Source organism: Sander lucioperca, chromosome 13, assembly GCF_008315115.2.
Source record: "Sander lucioperca isolate FBNREF2018 chromosome 13, SLUC_FBN_1.2, whole genome shotgun sequence".
NCBI classification, from domain to species: Eukaryota; Metazoa; Chordata; class Actinopteri; order Perciformes; family Percidae; genus Sander; species Sander lucioperca.
In genome coordinates, this window is record NC_050185.1 from 31477077 (window position 1) to 31502089 (window position 25013).

The 25013-nt window shown below is 40.3% G+C and overlaps 1 protein-coding gene across 5 annotated transcripts in view; it reads left to right on the forward strand.

The window, feature by feature from the left end:
- cadm1a (cell adhesion molecule 1a) overlaps positions 1-25013 on the forward strand; it is a 421246-nt gene that overhangs the window by 168636 nt on the left and 227597 nt on the right. The window lies entirely within an intron of this gene.

Genomic DNA, 25013 nt, shown 5'->3' on the forward strand with positions numbered 1-25013 from the left:
AAATAAATGCGTCTCATTCAGCGAAATAATATCCGGATTTAAAGTATTCAAAATAACACTTCTTAATTTACAGTTACATACAGTCCATCCGTTAACCTTCCAATGTACTAAAGAAATGGAATCTTGAGCATGGTGGGTCCAAGAAACAGTTCATCTTCCAGTATCTGGCGTGCGTCGCTGTTGCTCCTCATCACGTTTCACAATGCATCCATTCCCAGTTACAAAAAAATCATTCCCCGAAGGGATCTCCTTCAAAATGGTACGAAAGTTCAAATCCAAAAGCCTCTCCGCATGTGATTTTGCCGATCGGATATATACCTTGTTGTATCAATCATCATCCCGTAGCTTGTATTTCCTTCTCAGCAGGGCAACTTTGTCCCCGACTGAAGCCAACTGGATCCTGACCGGGCCCGGTCCGCGACCTCTAGGCTTCAGCCTCTCCACTGCCACCAAGCTGGGCACGGAATTGCACCGCAGCCCCTCCAACATTAGCCTGGACACTGTCTGCGTCACCTGTTCACCTTCCTCGAAGAGCAGGCCAAAAACCATTATTCCGGTTTCTGGGTTGAAATCTGTTGCAGCTGTTTTCTTGATATTTTGCTCAGTCTGTTCCATGCGAGCTGCTATGATTCCAATCTCCATATCTAGGCTATTCTGCACTTCTCTGGCTTTTTTTTCAATTTCTACTTTTAGGGCATCTTGATTATTTTTTACAATTTTTATCATCGAGTCACGGAAACTGTCAAATTTACTATTAAAGTTCTTGTCCAGGGATACATGTAGACTTCTGATTTTTTCATCAAGCATCTTCTCCAAGTTATCATTCATTCCTGCAATGCGCTCACTCAATTTTCGTAGCTCTTGTGTGATAGCCTGATTCTCGCTTGTTTCCGTGTTTTTGTCAGTGTTGCTTCTCAGTGTCTTTCCACCTTTCTCAGTCATTGTTGTTTATGGTTGATGTTTCCTCAACACGTTAACCAAGCTGGATACAAAATTATCCTTCCGTGTACTTTTTTGTCTTGAAGTTTGTTCTTTGTCATATATTTTTTATTGAAAAAAACCTCGGACGTATACACAGCTCCGCATGCAACATGCGAACATACATATATATATATATATATATATATATATATATATATATATATATATATATATATATATGTGTTATATATGTGTTTTATATAAGTGTTTTGAACATTTCCCTTATGTAAGTTATCAGTCTGTATTTTCATTTAGCTAGAATGACAATTACATAATACATTACAGTACTTAAAACTGTTGTTGCTCTCTTTTTCTTTTATCTGATCACATGGGGCTCTGCAAATATGTCAGGAAAGTGGTGCAAAAAGTGAGCAAAACAGATGAGATATTTTCACAGTATTTACGTTTTTGGACAGTCACTAGCCTATATTTTTACACAGTGGTTAAACATCCTCCCCAACCACTAGTCCAATTGACACTCAGTCCCCCCCACACCAAGTCTAGAAGACTTCCTCTGAGACTGGGACAAACAGGAGATCTGATTATGAATGCTTAACGTCATTAACAACCACAAAGGTGCCTATCTTTAAACTCAGAGAAACATTCTTTGCTCTGTGCTCTGCTATAGAGTTCCAACAGAGCTTTTCCTGTTACTCCTGCATATATTCTATAAAGCTATACAGCACCTCTATATGAGAAAGAGGTTTTGAATGATGTGTAAAACCAAATGTAAAACCAAACGGTGGGTCCTATAATGAAGAGAGCTGTTTGGATTTGTTCACTATCCAACTTTCTCTCATCACCCAGGCCTTCACCTCTTTCCAGTTGAGTGACAGTGTCTTGCACCCTTAATTCTGACAAGGGGTCAGCATCACTTGATGTGATAGAGCCGCCAGACAAGCCAGTGATGGCCTCCTCTTCCTACGTTCATTAAGATTTCCAGATGAAAAGGCAGATGAAGGTAGCCTTAACTGGAGCGTGTTTTACCCCTGCTCATTATGTCGAACGCTGACCTTTTCAGCTGAAACAAAAAAAATCACTGAGTGCAAGTGCAAACGGGATATTTGCCCACTGGTGAGTGTGTCTGCATGTGCTGTTTGGTAAGTGCAAGGAAAAAGGGGGGGTGATGGTTGTTGGGGAAGGGGCGACTGAGAGGAAAAAATAAAAAAACAAAATAAGAAGATGCTTTTTAGAGAGTGGAGTTACAGTCCAGTGAAGTCCTATACATTCCCTTCAACAAATACTGAAATATTTTGCTCTGGACAGATGGACAGTGTTTAAATTTTCCTGACAAGCGACCTGTTGTTGGCGTGTAAATACTGACTTAAGTCTTTCAGAAGCACAAGTGGAAGTAGCATGGCTTTTGATGAAGTTCCACAAAAACTCTTAGAGAAGAGATTGGGATGGATGCTTGAGTCACTAAAGTGTGTCACTTTAACACCGTCTCCTAGCAATGGTCAACAATACTTTCTTTTTAATGACCCCAAACTTTCCCTAACCAAGTCATTTACATACATTTGACCAGAACTTGACCAAAGCAGTGGCAGACAAGAAACCACTTCATGTGTTTTGGAAGGCACTGACAAACATATCCTGACGATAAGGATGTCAAATGAGAAGACGCTCATTTGGATCATTTTGGAAGGATATGACCAACAACGTATTTCGTTGTTTACGGTTAGGACTTTTTGGGACAATCGGATAGATAGACCAACAGACTGACCAACATCACCTTAGGCTTAGGCTCCCAATAGTTGGTTAAAAAGTAAGCTCAAACCCCTGTCATTTAGGGCATTTGAATCCTTTTTTGGATAAATGAATAATCAACTCTGTTTTTACAGTCTTCTGTGCACCCTTCTCTCGTGAGAGTGCCCACAGCTTCAGATCTCTTGTTGTAAACTTAATGAAGTTAGCTTTAGTAGGAAGTCACACTTTATGCTTTAGTGTTGCCTGTCTTGAGAATTACCCAGTGCACTCATTCATGTAAAGCTCTATTTGTGCATTCCCTTTAAGGTTCAAGTTTCTTTATTTATGTGTCATGTGCACCACAGTACCAAAAGTAGCGTTTGGCAAAAGGAATCTGAGGCCTCAGTCCCCCTTCAACAATACTCATTAAATAACTATAAAAATAGACTGAATGTAAAAGGAATGTAGTAAATGTATATATGTAGTATATATAGGGGTAAACACTTGTAAAACAGTAAGTAAAAGTATAGAGAGGTAAAGTGACATGTGATAAGCCTCAAAGCTCAAGAGTTCAGCAGTCTTATGGCCTGTGGGATGAATCTGTCCCTGAGCCTGGTGGTGCAGGACCGGATGCTGCAATACAGTCTGCCGAATGGCAGCAGGCTGTGTAGTTTGTAACCGGGGTGATTTGGATCTTTGATAATCCTTCTGGCTTTCTTCCTACACTACTGGTTGTAGAGGTCCTCCATGGATAGCAGCTCTGTCCTGGTGATGTGCTTAGCCTTACGGTTGAGAGCGGTGATGCAGCCGGTCAGGATACTCCTTAACGTCCACCTGTAGAAGTTGCAGAGTACCCTGGAGACAATGTTGAAACTTCTCACCCTACAGAGGAAGAAGAGACATTGTCTTGTCGTTTTTGTAATGGTGTTGTGAGTCCAGGTCAGGTCCTGATGTGAACTCAGAGGAACCTGAAGCTGTTGACTCTCTCCACCGAGGGAGATGGGAGCGTGTCCTTCTCCCCTGTTGTTCCTGTAGTCCACAATCGGCTTCTTAGTTTTGCGGATGTTGTTGTCCCTGCACCAAGATATCAGGGCTCTGACCACCTCTCTTTAGGCCGTATCATCGCCATAACACCTTAATGGCTCTCTTGCCTTATCACTGTGCTTGGTGTGCTCCTCCTTTGGGCACTGTCACCAGCCATCCACTGATTCAGATTGCACATTATAGGGTGTTCCCCTTTCCAATTATGGGTTCTGTTTGCAGTATAATTACAGTAATATTTTGCCACTGTAATGCAATAAACTGGGAGATAAGCCTGCGGATATCAAGCTATAGAGGGGATCACTAGTTCACCATTTGAAAAACCTAATTGTGTTTTGTACAGTGGAGGCTTTTTAAACAGCATTTAAAAGCTAATCAAATCAAGGATTTGCCCAAAAAGGCATCTGGCGAGACAGCTTTTTATAGAGGCCTTTGCACAGCTTGTCTCTAATCTGAAAATGAAATTTTACTTTCAACAGTCTATCTTCTCTCACTGTTGTGCATCAATGGTCTTGTCCTCGCTCCAAATGAAATTGTTTTCTCATGCCTGTAATATCAGTAATCTTGTGTATTAAATTGCAAGTGAAAACAACAAACAGTGAGACAAACGGAATGACTCAGCTTAAAGAACATCCTGGCAGGCGCTAGAGTGAAAGGACAAGGACACTGTGCCACTGCTACCGATCCTTTTCTGCTGCGTGGTTAGTACAGGAAGCCATGAGAAACTCAAACTATAGTTCAAGCACAAGATCTCAGACTGAACCCGCAAACCAGTTTTACAATTTAATAAGTAAGAAAAAAACTGAATAGAAAGTTGATTCAAGGACAGTAAGACAACATGTTTTTGACATTGGTTTATTGTCTGCTTAAGAACTTTTTTATTAATTAAATAAATTGAATAATGATGGTAAAGTATTCACAGGCTAATATTTCAGCCTTCAGTATCAAAGTGTCTCTTATTCACATGGGTAGTTAGGGCTTTTTCTGCAGTCAGGCTTTAGAAGTCAGTTTTTCATGTTCACAAACTATAACTTTAATAATTAATCGGCCCAGGATTTAAGGCATAGCGCCATGCTGAATATTGGTTTTAGGATTGACTCGAGGGCGTCACATGTGTCCCTCATGACACTGCCTTGGAATCTAACTTTGTCCTAAGTGGTTTCATTAATTGTTCTCAGTGGAAATTTGGTCAGCAGTTTTTTTGCCCATACAGTAGTGCAATATGCTAATCAGGATACCACTGTTTACCTAATGTTAAATAGTGCATGCTCTGAAGGCTATATGACCATGCATTTCCCATCTTTGCTTAAACACATACCTGAGACACCGCTGCTTACCCACTGTTGAATAGTGCATATACAGAAGCCTTATTTACAGTATATGTACTGTAAATATGTAGATGTAAAAATGAAATACATTTTGATACTGGATCTAAAGAGACAGTATTGAACTTTTCGTTTTGTGTTCTTTCTTTAGCCTTTACTTACAGCTCATATTTACAGTACAGGTGTCCAGTGGAGCAAATAGACTGACGGGGGAAATTAGTGATTACACCTCTTACTTAACATAATGTGTTAGCATGTTTACTCAACTTCATTTATGAAAATATGTTACCCCAGCACAACTGATTAGCCCACTGATCAACTAATTATATCAACTGAAACACCTTTGGAGTAAACAGGTAATCCGCCCCTGATCATAATTGGCTCACAGGGGTCCCAAACAGGTAACTCGTTTCAGCTAGGTTAGATCTACAGTATGAAGTCAATATGCACTTTTTATTAAAGCTACTTAATGCAGGTATTGGAGGGATTGAATCAAATTTTCAGAAATTTCAACCAGCACCAGAAATTATATGGCTCTTGTTTTATCCTGCTCATCTTTCAAGATCAAAGATCAAATAAGATACATGCATTTTTTGCACTTTAACATGAACATGAATCCGTAAAATGTTACCCTTTGCATATTGTATTAACAGTCCACTCAAAGTTGTCTACCACTCCTTATCCACAGCTACAAACAGTCGTTCAGTGAAATGCTTTCATTACACTTTTTGTGCATTCATTTAACTGATGTGTTTTTTAGATTTTTCAAACATCTAATGTCACTAACTTGAAGAACAACCACTGTGTTGCAGTGATGCGGTTACCACAGGAGCTCTCTAGAGAGTCTAAAAAAGTTCAGCTTGAAGTTCGATGCTTGATGGCTTGTGTAGAGCTTCGAAGGACTTGGCTCCATAATTTTAAGGAATTACATTTGAACTAATTAACAGCAATGTGTTTTTCTAAACACAATGTCCCTGTTACTCTGGATACGCCACAGACATCACTGTCAACCATTATCATTGAAACTACTTTTCTCAAGGTAAAACTCTTTAAAAGTACTCTTTAAAGTATTTCTGGAGGATAATAAAGATATAAAAAAATCAGACAGGTGTTTCTGAATCCCTGCAGAGTTTCAAATGCACATGATGTACAGTTGTGTCAGCAACAAGAGCACAAGTCAAGGTTGGGGATTGCATAGCTCTGAACTTTGCCTTCATTTACATACCATTCCACCCTAAGTGGACATATTGTTCAAGGCTGCATATTCAGATGTTTAATTTCAAGGTTGGGCTGTCTGGAAAGGCACGTGCCATAAAAGTCAATTAAACACCACAACAACATGTTTCATTGAAAGATAAAATTTCATATGATGTGAGGAACACTAATGAGCAATGAACTATGGAGCCTGCTATTAAATACCTGAACTCTAAGAGACTTTGCACCATTCTTTGATTGTGAATGGTGAGGAGCCAGTGATGTGGCTCTGTTGGTAATGGTGCATGGAGATTAGTACTTATTTACAAACTGGCCACGTCCCATAACAAAATTTGTTAGAAGTGATTTTCATCCAACTCATATACAGTACTTGATAAAAGAAATATAACTATAAACTATACATTTAACATAATCCCCCAATGCAATTTTATTTAAAGATACACTGAGCAAATTTTGACTTTTGAAGGCAGAGAACTTGAATGTAAAATTAACAGACTGCATCATGCCTTGAACAAATTTGTATGGCTGAAACAAACAATTGGCTTACAGTATATTTCCTTCATTTACAACAAACAGAGTAACATGGACATCCCATTGGAGTCAACCTAGCTAACCTGGAGACCTGGAGTCTCTTAACCAGCCGTTTGCTCTGAATCTGAAGCCAAGACAGAAAAAGGCACTAAAAGATTTTGAAAGGAAATACTGAGCCTCTAATGCAGAGCATTCTTCAGCTAAGGCTTATTGGTAATTGTGCCCGCAAGTATTACTAGCAGCACTGACCTGTGGTGTAATGCATACACATTGGGCAGGAGGGCACATTGAGACGTTAGTGCCGCCGATTTTAGAATAAAGGAAATGACTAAATAACTGACTAAATAAACACTTCTGAGATGGGACTGGAGCACTCTCGCTCCCATTTAGAGCAGAAACTGTTGAATGAATGAGAAACTGGGAGGTGGATTTAGTAAGCAAGTCAAAAGCTCTGTTGAGTTGTCTGCCCATCTTTGTAATGAAGTAAGCAAGGTGTCCCTGATTGAAATAGAGCCCAGGAAATGACAGCTTCAGCGGTTCACACGGCACCAGCCCTGTAACAATTTAACCGAGAGGAAAATTGACAGTTGCCAAAGTGGCCATTATTCTCAAGCATTCAGGCTTTGTAAAAGTGCTGACACCAGGTGAAAGTTCCCTCTTATTCAGAGCAATGGCTCTGCAGTTAGATGGGACATTGCCATTGTCACACAGATAACACCTCATCCATCTCGATATGGTGATTAAAACATTCGGACATAAGTCAATTTACCTTTTATCAAACCTAATGGTGGCATGAACTCACAATTTATCAAATAAATGGATAATGGTGAATTGTTTTTCTTTTCTTGCACACTATTTGCATCACAATCTCTTGTGACATGAAAAGCTTTGCATGGATTGACTAGGTGCCTAAACCCTAAACCCTTAAGCTATGCATTTTTTCTTTTGGTATCTGGAGTGTGCATCGTCAAACTGTCAAGCTGTCATGTTACAGAGGATAAATGCCAAGGGTCTTTGTTAGGCTTTTCACATGAGACTGCAGTGTTGTGGTAAGTCCATTTATATGAAATGAGGTTGTAATTCTTTAATTTGGTTATGGAAATTGTAAAATAAACTAAACAATTCATGTATATGTTACTTTAGTGGGCAATGCTGTAATACATTGGTAGGATTATTGCCATTTCAATCAGCGTGCAGAGTAACTAAAATTGTTTTCAGGCACAGAGTTCTCCCAGTATAATTTAATGGCTTAACCAACGATTATAATTCTGTCTGATTCTTTCTATCTGATTACTGACTTCTAGCGATGCAACAAGACTTTTAAGCATGCATTAGTACTGATATAGGCAAAGGTATATGGGATGGTAGCAGGCAGGTACTTGATACTAATGAGCGAGCTCATGCAGAGACATTCAATATCTTAAGTGCTATGTACACTCCAATAAAGTCTGCGGCCCAGGGCCTGTGCATTTACACTTTTATTATAACCCCTATTTGTGGAATCGTGTAATTTAAGCATCTTTCAAAAAGGTGTCAGATAAGTGTCAAGAAGTGTAGACCTGCAGGGCATTATCTTCACAATAATCGTTGTTGCTGAACTCCAGGTTAATTAATGAGTTAAGTCAATCAGTTGGCCGTTGGATATCATCTGGCCATGTGAGTCTGACCATACGTTGTATTTTTCTTTTGCCTGCACCATTTGCCCTAGTTGGTTCATCTCCAGCAGTTTAACGCAATTGGTGAGAGAGGTCTCTAGGTTCAGTCTGTATACGGTTGATCTTTGTCTGAGAGAGGTTTTTGGATCCTGTGTTTGTTTACTTTTCCCCCTAACCTGACTGAAACTCTTAACTATATGTTAGTTAAACGTAGCCATATTACATTTTAAGTGATGTCAAAAAAAACAACTGATGCTGTGTTTTTTCTTGGGAGGATAGTCTCACTGACTCAAACACTTGGTGTACATTAAATTATCAGGAGGCTTATTTTTTGGGTTCCTCCAGACAATTAGACTAGACTGCAGACGCTGAACACACATTTCACTGTTATTCATACAGTTTTTATATTTGCCTCATCATTAGGTTGCTTATATGAATATCTGTTAATAGATGTCGTACTGACTGTTAGCTAACGTATGAAAAAGCTGGTACTGGAAATTGGCATTTTTATACATCATAGCATATATCTAAAAAAATGTTTTACTTTGCTAGTTGTTAATACTCTAAAGTCGACGTCTTAAATAATAATTTAGCATAGAAAACATTCTATGAAACAGGACAGTGACAATTTCTCTGTTCCAGTGTGTCTGTTCTTACTTATTTTTCCAAAAATGGCTTTGGGATGACAGTTTTTGATTTGGAGGGGGCAGCAGTACTATAAATTGATACTAGAGAAGCAAATTATGCTTTGAGCTGGAGAGCTGGGGATTATGCAGGACAAAATTTGGCACAGATATTGGATTTTTTTGTTTACTCGTTTGTCTTTGGAATTATGACTACAAACCATGGTAAGATTAGATTACAGATACGTGTGATAAGGGAATACTTATTTTCGTAAGTATCAAAAACTGAGGCAGACACGCTGTTGGATGCTGTCCTCTCAATGCCTAACAAATCTATCTCTTTCTCTCCCTGACCCTGTCTTTCACTGGTTGAAGCCTAAAAATATTATAAACAAATTAATAACATAACTAATTACACTGGTAGGACTGTTCAGCTCTGTTTCAGACTGATACCTCAGCAGTTACAATAAAATATAAATAAATACCGATACCTCAGAGTCGGGTCGGGACTTCAACATTAACACATTGACAACATTGTAAAGGTGTTCAGGAGATAGATACCAACCTTTCGTGAACTTCTGAATTTTGCCAGCCGTCTTCTCTTGTTTTCATGGAGACAGACGCTGTGTGCATGGTGGGAGGAGCTGTGTGTGTGTGTGTGTGTGTGTGTGTGTGTGTGTGTGTGTGTGTGTGTGTATGTGAGCGAGACGCAAGTGATGGAGAGACGGAGGAGAGCAAGGAAAGGAAATGCAGCTCAACGTGTTTTAAATAGCTTTAAAAAAAATTAATTAATTAAAAAAACGAAACGCAATGTGCGGCGGTCGGTGTTGATAGTGCGGTGCACCGCCACACATTAGTCTATGTGTGGGAAACACTGCTGAAATTCCGCTTAGGGAGCTTGGTTGGGGTGGTGGATGGGTCAAACAACAGAGGACTTTCACCCCGGAGACCGGTGTTCGTGCCCCACGTGTCACTGAAACGTATAACGTATAACCCCCTGCGCCGGCTAGCGCTCTTGCCTTTGATTCCCCATATCATCTGCCCAGTCGTCAGACGAAGTAGGGGAAATCATCGTGATAACTTTCACATTCCCTAACCCTAACCCCACCCACGATCTTTTCTTGAACCCAACTGTCCTGTTCTTCTTTTCCTAAAGCCAACTTTCACTTCCTTCTTTTCCTAAACCCAACTGTTCAGTTCTTGTCCTGAGTGTCACGGAAACATACCTTTTATAAGCCCACCCACGATCTTTTCCTAAACCTAACTGCGTCAGACGTGACGTCAATAGTCGCGTTTAGATAAAGCGTGTTTAATATGATGCTAAAGGAGACTTTTAGCGTCAATAACAATGCCAAAGGCACCTGACCAAGCGTCCGTATTTTACGCGATGGGCGTGAGAATGTGTTGGATCAGGCCCTTCAGACTTCTCTCACCTATTTACCACAACAGAGTAAAACAATATTATTTATAATATTAAAAGAATAGACATGTTCACCTTGTAGAGCAGGGGTCATCAACTACATTTTTCCAAGGGCCAGAATGTTTCTAAGCAGACACGGGGCCGAGGGCCGGACTTACAAATAAAGAAAATAAAATGAATTTATACCTAATACGCCTATTCTTGTTTGAAATTTTCACTTTCTTACTGAATTAATGCTATATTTAATTTTTTTTTTACATGTATTAGTGTGAGCAAACTCCTAAAAAACATGGAAACTCCATAATGATAACTAGCTCTTTACCTAGAAAAAGATCTCAGACTAGGAGGCAGTTCACTGAGGAGTGATGGTTAAAGTCTGTGATTAGGGAAACATGGTTGTAGTATGCAGCGTCCTGATTGGTGGAAAATGCTTGCAGAAAGAAATGGCTATTGTCAGTTAATGGTGAATGATGAATTGACTGATAAGCAGGCTATGCATTCATCATGTATGCCCCATTTGCAATGAAACAGTGCTGTTGCAAAATAATACAACCAGCATCATCATCAACAATGAAGAAGGCGAACATAACGATCGCGTCATTCACGTGCATATTAAGTAGCCACATGCATCTGTTTTGGTCTTATAATACATCCATAGGTTTACCGCTCCAGCGGAGAGGATGGCTCGTTCAGCCAGCAGTTAAATTTATAAGAATTTGTCCAAATTTCAAGATTCCCAGCAAACTAAGATAAACAGTTAGACTACAAACAGACAGCTTTTGTTTTAGCTTGTTTGTAAAAATTCGCTATTTGCAGAGTAGAGCTGTGTTCGTGTAAAACAGCGCGGTGGACAAGAGTGGACGAGCAGACAGAGCAGATTGAAATATCGCTTTCTACACGTTTATGCCTGTCTATACAGGTGAGTGCATTGATAAGTATTGACTTTTTACTCACAAAGGTTTTATTGTAGCCTACTTACAGTAACGAGACTAGCGTGAGTTGATCTGCCCCAGCGGCCATTGGTTATCTTCTTTGTATCGTTCCCAGTCAGGTACTGCGTGTTTTAACGCACACACATCTCGGCTCAGCTGTGTGTGGAGCGCGGGCATCGCTGTACAGAATCCCGGCATGTGAATAGAGATGCAAATACAGGGGCTGGGTTTGTGCTCTACCTGTGTAATGTTACCTGCTGTAAATGCTTGAAATGCTAAATAACAGAATGCATTTTTTCCTCGTCACATTTTCTGAATTTATGATTATTCTGCGGGCCAGACTAAACGCTTTGGCGGGCTGGGTGTGGCCTGCGGGCCAGTTGACGTTGGCTGTTGTAGAGGGACCCTGACTTAAAATAACAACTTCACTATTCAGTACTATGCAATTCACAGTGACTAAAAGAAACACATTCGCCCAGGACCCCCTGATGGGATAATCTGACCCTTTCTGTTGTATTTGGTCAGACGTAATGTAAAGTATGACCTGGTCAATTCTTCAAAATCACTGGCATTGTCCACAGTAGCTGTGGGCAAAGTTATATGTACAGGAGGAATGAATACTCACTCAAAGTCCAAAATACATCTAATATTCTCAAGTTTATTGGTTCATACACAATGATTTTATAATTTTTTTTATATCATGGTCAATTGCATGCCCTTGTCCTCTGTACCATCCTAGCTGGATGTAGACTTCTGTCAACTGAAGAGAGACAGTGACTGCATTGTGAGGCTTGTACAGTGGCATTGCTGGGTATTTTTAGCAGTGTTGACTGAAAGCCGGGGCCATTGCACTTTATCCCCCGTCGTGCCCTTGGGGAGGCCACGGCTCCTGCTTTCTCCGGCAGCTGCCATGCACCTTCCCACAACACAGACGAAAAGTAGCTGTGTGTGTAGGCGGCGACAGGATGACAGCACTCCAGGGATGGACAGTGGAACTGTGTGGCCCGTTGGCTCAGCTAGCCAATTAGCACACAGCAATTGACCTATGAAACATGCTCAGAGAAAATTTAAAAGAACAACACAAGTATCTCTACAGAGTGTGGGTGGCAACCTGGAGGTACTGTCTGACAATTAGCACTAAAAGCCTGGATGCTAGTGTGTGTCCATATGCTTTCTGGAGTGTCTTTTTAAGCACTCTGTTTTCCACTGGGAGTTGCTGCATCATTTATCTTCCAATTGATTTTCCAATTCTTCCTCTCACCCCCGTCTGTTTGCCCCTTGGTGCCCCCCTTTGCCCTTCGTCTGTTGCTTTCTTCTCCTCATATTTATTTAGCTCTGACATATCTCCTCCTACTTATAGATTTGATGTCTCTCCTGCACGCTCTCTTTGTCAGTCCAACTAGTTCTCCTCACTCCTTCCTCGCTCCCTCGTCTCAGCATGAAGGGGCCAGCCTTCACCATGTGGGGCTTCATTAGGTCTGCCTGGACAGCTCTCACTTTGGTAATGAGATTCCGTTATTGGACCAAAGTGAGAGATCCCAGCAGCATGCGTCTCTCCTCTCTCCTCCATCTTATCCTCGTCTGTTCCCACGCCTGGTGCATATGCTGTGACTCAGCATGCGTGTGCTGCAGCAGCTGGATTTGCAACTGCATGACAAACGGTAGTCCTTTCATCAAATGCCTATGAGTGCCTATAGAGTAATCTGAGTTCCTCCAGGCTCTGTCGGCATGACACCCATTTATTCAGCTTCTGCTACTGAAGTCGCTGTTTCACAACCAATGCATGTGTGAAGCCCATTATCAGTTCCCTTTCACACATGTGCCCCCCCCCCCCTTACCACTGCACGTAAATTTGCAATAAGGAGGCACTTTAGCCGGAGGCATTTTTAGCATTAGCAGCGCATTTGCTAAGTCTTGTCTTTTTGTTTGTGATACTTAATGATGCTTAATCAATTATAAACCATATAACTCTCTTGATTTTTCATCAAATCTGAATGCAGAAATGGTTCTTAAAGTTTTCTTTTTCTCCGGCGCTCACCACTGAAGGTGAAATGCTCAGAGGGTGGCGCCTTTTATTCAGAATTCTGATTCAGCATCTGCATAGGTCCAGACTGAGATATCGAGTAGACTGACTTGATAACAAGTCCTCATACCTAAAAGACAAAATAGGTCTTTTGGCAGTGCCTTCCAAAACAATCTTTCACATGACCATTACAAAAACAATGCACGATCGATCTTCTCTCCAGTTAAGATAAGGTTAGTTTTAGGGAACTAAAACCCCATTGGCTATTTTTATTGGTGAAGACAGTCTGTCTCAGCAGGTACACCTTGACTCCACTGGCTGCTTATGCTTTTTTCTTTGGACTCTGAGAGCTCTCATGGTTAATCACTTAAGAAAACTCCCTTCATCCTGATAAACTAATTACATTGTGCATACTGACCGGCCAACGTGATCCCGGCTTAAGTCATAAGTCAAATCGATGCTCCCACTGTTATTTATCTCTCTCCTGACAACCCAATAGGCTCTAAAGACTGAGCTGGCTAATGAGGACTTCCTAAAGGTTAAGTAAACATAGAGGATTTGGGAGGGAGGGGGCACACCAGTAGCCACTCCACCCACAACTGATTCTCTTTGACAGAATCGCTTTGTGAAATCATCAATGATATGTGATCCGAATAAAGACAAACCTCCTTGTTCTCCTCTTAATTGTGCTGTACAAGCACGGTCGTTCTTGGTTATACACTGCAGGTCCTTTTAAAAAAATATATATTTTGTCCATTTTTCTTATCAGAACGGATAAGATTGAATCCCCATGTCAGTTTTTTTAGATCGAGGAATGCAGCCTCATTGCTAACTACTCATGATAATAGCTACTGAATGGTGCTGTTATTGTTATGGTAGCCTACTTGCTGTAAACCCTACTAGTGTTTTTTTTTTTTCACAGTTTTTACTGTTATAACTAATGTTGTAAAATGAGTGTTATCTAAAGCACCGTAGTCATTTTGATTAAGGCCAAGCATCTTCACTTTATAGTGGAGGATAGTAATATACTGGTGTCCCTGGAACAATAACTTTTTTGGTTCTGTTTCAGGTTTGGATCCAGCTTGTGGTATTGGGCAGAGAGGCTTTAAATGACGCACATTTCCTACACAGTCTCGGGCAAAATGGCTGCTCAGAGTGTAATCAAAGGAGAAACACAAAAAGTGAAAAAGCTTGACAGTGGAAGCCGTTTAGCGTGATTACAGTATATTCATACGACCACAAAGAAAGGAATCCTCGGCTGTGTGTGTGTATTCTCCTCCTGCTTGCTTGGCCTTGTCAGGTTGTTGTTTAGTGGCACTGACTTACAAGTTTGAATGAAGTTGTGTTTCGAGATCAAGGCGAGAGAAGTTTTCAACTGAGATTATATTATACTGGAATTTGAAAAGCATGAGTGAGTGAATGATATCAACCGTATTAAGCTTGGCACCCCGCTTACTTTCTCATGAATAAATAACAAATGAGCGTGAATCGGTGGATGGAGACATCAACTCTATTACCGTTCTGTTGGCCCCGTCCAATATGTGGGGAGCAGAAATGAGAAGTGAATTGCTGCATTATGCACCCAATTTCCTATAAGGCTCTTAGCCTTCTATGCTGAGTGGTTTGTATGGAAATTATATATTTTTTTTTTTAGAACTTAGACACCCTCATACTGTAAGTATTGCTCTTATTTAAAAAAAAGAAAGAAAGAAAAAGCAGTTTATCAGTGTTTGTTTAAATGTATACATTTTAGAATTATCCAGTCACTGCGTACCTTTCATCAAGTCTTTGAAAAATACTTTCAGCTTATTCCACACTTATCTTTTATAACTTTGGCGAAGCAGTACTAGATTTAGAAAAAATAACGTCATGACCATGCTGTCTTTTGTTTTCACTCTCGCTGTTGCTTTCATTGTTTTAGTCATTATCAGACAGTTTTCCAACTAATCCCCATCATCCTCAGCAGAGAATTCAGTGGGGCAGCCAGGCCTACATCACACTCCAACCCCAACACATAGCTGGAGCCTGCAGGGTCACAGGTGGAGCTTTTACTCCTTGATGTTTGTGTCCATGCTCCCCAGCCAGAATTCAGGTCCATTCTTCTCACATTGAGAAAAAAACAAAATGAAAAACTGCTATTGCCTGATATTTCCCCACCACACAAAGACAGCAAATATAGAGCACTGAACTGTTTACATTTACAAATATGATCATTTTACAGTTTATTATTATCATTGGTTTAACTTACTCATATATAAACGACTGAAACCAATGTGAATTGTTGGCAGGAGAGGAGATTTGTGAATCACAGTCTGTAGTGTCTCTATAGTCAGACGCATCCAACCACTGTTTCCTAAGGTTCTTTACTCCCTTGTTTGTCAGGCAGCTTTCAATGCACAACCAATGAGATGAAAGCTGAGTGTGTCCTGATCTGTCATCTCAATGGTTAAAGTTTGGTTGAGTTTAGTAGTTTACTAAAACTACTTAAAGTTAGGGACATATTGTGGTCATGTGGTTGAAATAAACCAATGACTATTGAAAGAAGATGAGATGCAAATTGTGGATTGATTATTGTATAAATTTGAGAGGATGCTGGGCGCCTGGGTAGCTCACCTGGTAGAGCGGGCGCCCATATATAGAGGTTTACTCCTCGACGCAGCTGCCGCGGATTCAACCCCGATCTGTGGCCGTTTGCTGCATGTCATTCCCCCCTCTCTCTCCCCTTTCATGTCTTCAGCTGTCCTATAAAAATAAAGGCCTGAAATGCCCAAAAAAAAAGTTACCTAGTTTCTTCACTCCTCTATGACAGTCAACTGACTTGTGGACAAAACAAGACATTTGAGGACAGAATCTTGGGCTTTGCAAAACAATGATCGACATTTTTCACCATTTTCTGAAATTTTATAGACCAATTAATCGAGAAAATAATCAACAGATTAATCAACAATGAAAATAATCATGAGTTGAAGCCCTAGAATAGACAATGATGATTTGCAATAATAACATTCTCTACAATATAAAAAAAATATTGATTACCTGTTAAAAAAAAAAAAACTTTTGTCCAGCACACTGCACAAATACTACTCAGCATACTGTTTATCTGACAGAGTAGCTGCTGTCCAGAGATGCTGTACTCAGTGGTGAATTTAGTTTGACACTGACTAGAAGGCTCAAGTGTTTGTTGTGCTTTGTGGTCTCAATAACTCTCCTATAAAATGAGTGAGATTGTTCTGTCTGTGTGTGTGTGTGTGTGTGTGTGTGTGCGTGTGTGTGTGTGTGTGTGTGTGTGTGTGTGTGTGTGTGTGTGTGTGTGTGTGTGTGTGCGTGCGCGTGCGTGCCGTGCATGTGTGCCGTGATGGATGAAGCTCTGCTTCATTCTGCACTCCTTGACACCGTCCCATCTGCTCTCTCTTTCTTCCCTCCATACCTTTCTTTTAGCCTCTGTCCCCCCGCTTGGCTCGACAAATAGTTGTTGTCACTTCCCCCAACTGTAACAAATGAGAGATAGCCAAACACAGACATTAATTAGGGAGCATGAATTCCCTGCAAATAAGATCACAGTTGTTTATTCATTCGTTCAATCGCGCAAATGATTTGTTTACTTTTTGAATTCTTATTTCGGGTTAAGTGGGGTTGAAGCATTATCCAGCATGCCAATGGGCAAAAAACAGGTGAACACTCACCAGTCCATCACAGAACAGACACACATATGGGCCAGCTAGAGGTTTAATTTCACATGACAAGCAACCACAAGTAGCACAACCATAGTTCAAATATTGATAGTAGGTCTATGTGTATGGTGTTTGCATTTGGGTTTGGGAGGCTGCTGGCGTTGTTCTTTTTTGTGAAAAGGCGCTTAAATATCAGTTTTATTGAACCAAACAGTGATGCTTCTGTCCCATTGTTGAAGTGAAGCAAACCAAGACAGCGAATATATCAATGCTACCCCAGTGGACCACTGGCTGTGCTCCCATAGGATAGGTTTGGTATTTGTGCATGTTCGAAAGTATCTCATCTAGTCTAAGGAGCTTCTATGAACGGGTCAGTTTTAAGGTGACATTGTCGCACAGAAATACCTAGCTTAGAATGTGTGAATCTATTATGAGTTTGGGTACAACCTTCACACAGAGGAATTGGAGCCTGGAATGTGACACTCTATTAGAAGAATCTTCCATAAAAGGTGCAGTCTAAAAAGCAACTGTTCCACTAAAATAGATTGCTTGGACTGTGTGAGGACAAAAAGAGTTTAAAAAGGATCTATTTTGATGTTTATGTTAGTCACCCTTGGGCAGACGCTTTTGTGTGCTCACGGTTGTCTCATTGTCATGAGAGTTTGTTCACTGTTTGAATAAAGCTGCATTTGATTAGAACTCATCGGTCTGGTCGTCATCTTTGAAGTCTCCCGACATCATTTCGGAGTTATCAACTGATAACACCATATGCTAACACTTTAGCAGGCTAAGTTGAGTTTTAGCAGCCTACAATCATTATCTGAAGAATGGGAATTAAACAAGTAGCAGCTCAAAAACTAGATTGTAAATCATTTATAAGAAAAGAATCATCATTTTCATTTTTGTAGCTGTAGCACCACAATATGACTTATGTCCTATTCTGCTCCCAGAGCTCAGATTGAGTAGCTGTTTTTTCCAACCAGGGGCAACAGACATCACTGAGCACAACACCCAACCGATTTGTACTGCTGAAAAAATCTGAGGTTTGGAACCAGTCAGAGACCCTCCTACAATCCTTGGAACCAAGGCCTGTTTTGTAATCCATCCCCAGATAATTGTAGAGCAACGCATTTATTGCAAACCAATACAACTTAATGTGGTTAATTGTGACACAAGATATCAAGGTGTTTAAGTGAAACAGTAGACCTGTGAGCACAGAACTGAGAAACTGTGGCTTGCACCGCAGTCAGGAAATAATTTTGGTAACATGTACAATAATGCAGTCCTGTACTACTTTTTGTACAGTTACAGTACAGGATAAATAACGTAAGGCTTTACGTCAAGTCATTTTTTTCATTCTCACCATTTCTCTGAACATTCGCCTATGTAGTACTTCCAATAAAATGTGTTGATGTCATTAATATTTCACACAAGCGTGCTTCAAAATAACTTTTTGGACACAGCTTACAGTTTTGCAAGTGTGATTTCTCAAGTTTATTTTTGGTCTACTGGCGCCTTAAGAATGATGATATGTATAGCTAATTGCATGCTAATTTACATATATGTGCTTCCATTGCAAAGAGGTGCAAATCTGCAAAGATGTGTCTGAGATTATTTCAGCAACTACTGAGTAGTTATATCACAGCACCGTGGCTGCCGCTGCTGAGCAAATTTATGATGGTGGTTGTTTGTCAAATCACTGCTTTTGCTAATGATAGATCCTCCTATTCAACAGAGGAACAATGCCTTTGCCCAGGTCACAAGCTTAGAACTGAGTTTCTACTTTGTTTACTTCAAATTGCATTTCTTCCTTTAGGGCACCTGCTACCAGCACACATAATTTTCTTGCATTGTGACTTTAGATCTTTGGGCCACCAACGGAGGTTTTTTGAAAAACAGAACAAGTGCAGAGAGCAAATGTTTTTGTGGTAGACTTGATTGTTGATTTCACTGACTTAATGGTGACTTCTTCCCAGCTGCCTCCCACATAAAGGCACACACAGAACCTTTGCTAGTGTATATTTTATCATCTCCCAGAGATACAGTAGCTACTGCAACAAGACTGACTGAGCAGTGGAAAGAAGCTGGGTTTCTTTTTTGCTTTCAGCCATGTGCCAGCCATAATCTACTGGAGTATCTTATTCCACAAATCTGCAATGTACAACATTTTAACATCAGAATAACAATAAATACATACGATATGGGCTCCTAGCAGCAGTGCCTTCTGCTTAATTTGCCAGATGCTCTAGAGGTACAATAAAGTAGTGAAGTGGGAGGCATCCAGGGTTCTGGAAGTAAAAGTTCTGCTGGTTTTCTGGAGTTCTCCCAAGGCTTGGATGGGCATGGAACACTCCTGCTCAAATAATCAGTATAAAAAGTGAAAGGTACAGTACAGACAAGACTGTTAATCTTTAGAAGTCAACTATGATTTCCAAGGAGCATTGTGGTGTAAGTCATTGAGTCTAACGTTCTCTTGTGCTAACAGCAATCTGACACCATATATTGCACTGTTTACTCTTCTCCCAGCAGAAGTCAGTAAGAAAAGGCACAGACAAAGTGGCTACTTGTCATACAGTAAAAAAGTGCTATACATTTTTAAAGGTTATGAGGTGTGTTTGCAGTCTACAGATGTATTTGTTTTGGACATAGCACGTATACATCCATGTAATAAAACCACAAACAGACATAAAGTCCTCCAGAAATTGATTGAAGAAAGAAAATGTTGAGCATAACTGCAGTGGTGAGAGTATTTTAACTGCTAAGAAAACCCAGCTGAGCCAGAGAGTACAGCTGCCCCCCATCCCCACCTGCACATTCCTCCATGCTTGGTTGGCTCGGCTAAGAGTAGTCAAGTGCAATGGAAACCTCAGACGATGCCGAGGCTCCATTCGCACCTCACCGAACTCGCCGCACTTCTAATTCCCAGCTAGTCCCTGACCAACCTCCTGGCCTCCCTGTTCCTCCTCTTCCTCTTTCTAACACCTCGGCAGCCTCATCCCACTATCACTGCTGCCTATGCCACCTTTGTTACTGCACAGATTGTGGGAGGTAGGTGAGCTTGCCCACTGGCCCATGTCAGGTTGTACTCAAACATCAGAAACATTAACGGCTCAGTGTAGCGTGAGTACAGACAAGAGTGCCTGAAAAGGAATAATTTTAAGAATGTTTTCTAGCGTAGACAAGTATCAATGCTTCGGGCAGGGGTTTCTGATATAATGACATAAATGCTAGCAAAACATGAGCCAATGTTAAATGATTCAAGTGACAATATGCTACATAATGTCATTGCTTGCAGACACTTTTGGCTAGCAGATGTGCAGTTGGAAGCTGTGCTAAACCCATAGAGCCCTGTTAAAGGCTCTGCCTGTGATCATAGAACTTGATTCATCAAGACATTATAATTAATATTATGTTTGTCTCAAAGGAAATAAATAATGTAAAAGAAACTATTGTTGTGAAATTATTGTTTCTACCAGCTCTGCTTTTTCAGAGCTGGCACTTTAATATTGTTTTGTTGTAGGTTAATTTATTAAATGCTTTTGTATAAGTGCATGTTTTTTTTCCTGCTACAGTAGATAATCCTGCTTATGGGGCCTTTTTGATGCAAGAAGTCTCGTCTAGCACTGTCGTGGTGAATCACTGATGCATACATGACTGTCAATCCAATTATCTTAGATAAAAAGAAATGTGAAATTAATTTAGTAATAATTTCTAGAAGTTATCAGAGGTCATGTCAGACACATCCTGTGGAAAAGTGAGAGGTATCCCTGTAGAGCACAGGTTTTTGGAAATCCTGGAGTACATTTCATTAGCCATTTGCCTTAATGTGTGTTTACGTGTGTGCATAAATGCATCTCAGTGGGCGTTTAAAAAAATCACCCGGAGACAAAGCAGTTATTTAGGCAGAACAAAACAAAATTGTGCATTTGGGAGGAAAACAATTCCCACTGTTGAGGGACTCGGGGAGGGAATAATTCTTGGATGCCAGGCAGCAAAAAAAAATACATTTAACAAATGATTTCCCAAGACCAAGGGAAAATAAAGAAATGAGCTCAGGCAAGAAACGGATGACACAGATGTGCTACTGAGCTTTCATCTAAGTCTGGGCGTCCCATACATCTCAGGGACTCTGCATGGCTATTAGGTATTTAGCAGTGGTGAATACCAACACTTAAACATGCTGAGTATAGTGGGAGGGGAAGAGGGAAACTGCTGGCTGTCCTCAGGTTGCTCAGCATTGAGCCATATTTGCTAAAAAATCAGTGTAGTTCTCTCTCTCTCTCTCTCTCTCTCTCTCTCTCTCTCTCTCTCTCTCTCTCTCTCAAACCTAATGCATGAAAGACACAAGAACGTCCAGGAGTCAGATGCATAAACCTCTGTGTAGGTGCATTACTAAACTGAAAGAAAAATGCACTGTTATTGTTGGATTGATAAAGCCATGGGTATGCACAATTTGGTTTTATCAATTTCATTCATTGTGACACGGGGCGCACGTTTACAAGCCTCATTTCAAGTCCCACATTTAGTCATAAACTGTAGATTTAAATATGACCTTAAGTTGATACTTTGCCAACTTTGCGAATGTAAAGAATGGCAAATTCACTAAATTTGTGTTGCATCATCTATGTTCTGCAATAAGGCCAGCGTTGTCACCCTTACTTATGACTATAACTGCATGGCTATGTCTATTTATATAATAATCTATTTTTTCTATTTTTTTAGCACCTGTACTATCATTAATTCATCACAAACAGCAGTGATGTCTTAATTCAGAGATGTGGACTCAAGTCATTTATCTAAGACTTCAGCCTCCTGACTTGGAATGACTTTATATTGTCCCCAAGCCAAAAACATTATAATTATTGTTATATACAGTATATATAGTACTTTCATAATTCCTTTGTATTATCACATTTAGATATAACAACTATGCTTTGGTGGGAAAGACAACCCCACATGGCAACATGCAAATCATCAGAAATGATAAACTATTGTAACTGTGTCACAGGAATAAAAATGATACCATGGCACACCTGATCACTTTATTTTTTTAAATTAAGTTTATTTGGAAGTAATACAAACCTCTGAAAATATTATTTATTTTTTTTTCAAACTTTTTTTTGTCCTACCTCAAAACATCAGAAGATAATAATTCTCTTTTTTATATAATTATTTTAGACTTCACAAAGTACTTTACAATACAGGATAAGATGAAAAGAAGATAAACACAAGGGATTAAAATGATGCATCCAATGTAGGGAAAATAATAACACTGAGCACACTAAAGTAATTGTTTGAATGTGCCGAATGCCTTTCATTGGCATTTTACAGATCCATGCAAAGACTACAAAAGTCATGCACAATCAGTGAAATTGGCTTGCAACCAATATTTTTTTAGTGATTGGATTCTTTTTCTTACCTAAGTTTTCATGCCCACCTTACATTGCGTTTGGCCATTGCGTGTAAATGCCAGTTTATGTGTGGGGAATGCTGTCATTTATATTATTTATGCATCTGGCTCCAGATGTGTTGTACAGCAGTGACTGTCAGGGGCTCTGTGGGCTAGGGAAGAGTGTTTTCTCTTCGTGTCCCACTTGGAACATAATAAAGATCTTCGCAATAATGCACTGGATCTGATAGGTTTGCTGCTAAAGCAACAGCCACGATTTCAGCCTTCAGTGTTTTTCTGCAACAAACTGTGGCACTGCAACAAAGTAACACCCAATGCAACGGCTCTCCTGGGCTTCCACATAAAAGACCACAGCAGCTGTTCCACCATTTTAAAGCTTACCAGTTTGCTATGTTCTCCATCACCCTCCACCTCTCTCTCATTCTCCCATTCCTTCCCATCTCTCGCTCTCTCTCTCTCTCTCTCTTTCACACCTGAGGGTGTGATTAGCAGAGTCGATTAGCCTGCACTAATCAGGCTAAAACACAGACTGACAGATGTAGAATGCCGAAAATTACTTTTTTTTCTGCTAACTTTTTCTTTCCCCAAGTGATTTCCTTAAATTAGTGAAGGGCGTCCTGCCACAATCCATCATCAGAGTAATTGTGTGTATGTGTGTGTGTCTGTCTTCATACATAGTACATTGTAGACAGCCCCATGTCAGTACAAGCTTCTCTTGAAATAAACAAACCTTCATGGTGTTGCCTTGCCTCTGCAGCTTTTAATGTTATTTCAGTCAGAATCTGAGAATGCATGTGAAAGACATTTCTGTCAATACAGAGTTCATATTTCCCATCTGCGCTCTGACCTTGTTACTCACTGTGAGCTTTTTTCTTTAGAGCTTAGCACAATACGAGTAGACAGCAGGAATTTATGACACATCCCAACCCCGAGGGGGACATCAGAAGAATCAGAGCCACAGGTAGATGCTGGGTCGGGTCGAAACTGATAAAAATGCTTCAATGGTAAATAAAGCCAGCATGGTGAGCAAAACCAAATTAGAAAAACACCTCCTCTAAAGCTCACAAAGTAACACATTGTATGTTTGTGTAATCCGTATTCAAACGTGGTGGTTTTAGAAGAAGTTACAGGATGAGCCGGGCGCAGTGACTGTGTGCACCTTCCTTCAGCCTTGTCATCACAGTGAGGTTTCCAGGTTTGGTACCATCCTGCCTGTACAGAGACCCATACGTAAACCCATGCCCACCGACTGTATCTGGCAACCCGCTTTCTAGCTGGAGACACTGCACTTTGCTGGGCAGATAGATAAACTGTTTCATTTCAAGAAGTAGTTTCACATTTCTGTTCGCATATTATTTAAAGAGATTATTTACAACAGTACATTTATGATAATAACCATATTTTTCCCAAAATGTTGTTACAGCAAATTGGTAAAAAGCCAGTCTAACATTGGTACAAAAAAAATGTCATTGTTGCTTCCCACTTCATGTAATATTGTTTACACTATATTGTATCTTTAGTTACCTTCAGTTCACACATACAGTGATTTTTTTGTTCGTGCCTGTTGCTGTTTTCATTGTCATGGCTGCACATAATACGCAGAGTCACAATTCTCAACCAACAACACAACCAACACAGACGTAGGGGATTTATTTCCCAGTAGCTGCAATCCAACGGACAAAACTGTGTGTGTAGTAAGCCAGTGAGGGGTTATGTCCTTGATGATGGGAGGAGTGGGATCCACACATGAAAAAGGGTGAACGTCCTATGTATTACACCCTCCAGTTAAATCCCTTGCTGGCAGACATTAAGTAGCCTGGCAACACTGTGTGATACCAAGGGGCCACAGAGGTAGCGCTGTCTCATATCTGTCCACTTCGTCCTTTAGCCAACAGTGGACTTGGCAATGACAAGGACTGCAGTGCAGATGCAACTGGGGAGAAAAGGAGAAAACAAAAATAACGGTGCAATATCTAAACTCAGATGATAAAACAAGTACAAGAAGTAGCAAAAGCAGGTGGGGACCTTCTTGAATTTTCACTCGCTTCTATCACCCTTAATGATAATATCTTGTCTTCGCTGCTATGCCAGCCAGAAGAAGAAGCAAAAGCAGTCTCCCAATATTTTTTTTAAGTCTCTTTCCGACACCCTTAACAATGTCTGCTCTCCATTAATATGCCACCTCTTCCACCTCAGCCAAGTGTAAAAGCTTTCATTTCCATTTCATTTATTAGTGCAAAATTTAAAATGTGCATAAAAAATCAGTGGATGGAAACCAACTTAATGCAAATAACATTGGCAGTAAGACAATGAGCAGGACATGACAGCTTGAATAGACTGCTTTGTAAAGTGGGGCTCAGGATGTGTGGACAAGTGTGTAGATTGTGTCATGTTGGTCGTGGTAGCTTGACACATGAGTTGTCTGCTTGAACCCTTCGCAAGGTTGACTTCATATTTATTTACCCCTTCCTTCCATTCATGTAGTGTAATGTAGTGCTGA